Genomic DNA, 631 nt, shown 5'->3' with positions numbered 1-631 from the left:
TTTAATTCGCGGGCGAATGGTGAACAGTCAGTGTGCGCCGCGAAAAAATTATTCTTCTTATTGGCCCCTGACTTTCATGGCAGTTTCTATTTTTTTGTTACATGGATTAAGTGTTGAAAGTAGGTTAATTAATGGAGAATTTAATTCTCCGTCGAAGTGCCCTTTTTCATTCCTTAATTAAAAACGATTATATTTCTTACTGCGCTGTAATTTTCATGACAATTTCTTCCATTTTTTACAGAGATTAAGGGCTGAAAGAGGGTTAATTGATGGGGAATTTAATTCTCCATCGAACAGCATTGGTTTCATTCCTTAATATTAATTAGGAGGGGAGAGACGATTTTTTAATTAGCGGCCGAGTTATCATAAAGCGCCGTAAATTTCGTCGTAGTTTTTATTTTTTTATTAACGAGACTAAGGGATGCAACAAAGGTTGATGGATGGGGAATTTAATTCTCCATCGAACAGCATTGGTTTCATTCCTTAATATTAATTAGGAGGGGAGAGACGATTTTTTAATTAGCGGCCGAGTTATCATAAAGCGCCGTAAATTTCGTCGTAGTTTTTATTTTTTTATTAACGAGACTAAGGGATGCAACAAAGGTTGATGGATGGGGAATTTGATTCTCCA

This window comes from Diachasma alloeum, unplaced genomic scaffold, assembly GCF_001412515.2.
Source record: "Diachasma alloeum isolate Michigan unplaced genomic scaffold, Dall2.0 Dall_scaffold_00523, whole genome shotgun sequence".
In the NCBI taxonomy this organism is placed as follows: Eukaryota; Metazoa; Arthropoda; class Insecta; order Hymenoptera; family Braconidae; genus Diachasma; species Diachasma alloeum.
Note: the sequence above shows the minus strand (reverse complement) of the source record.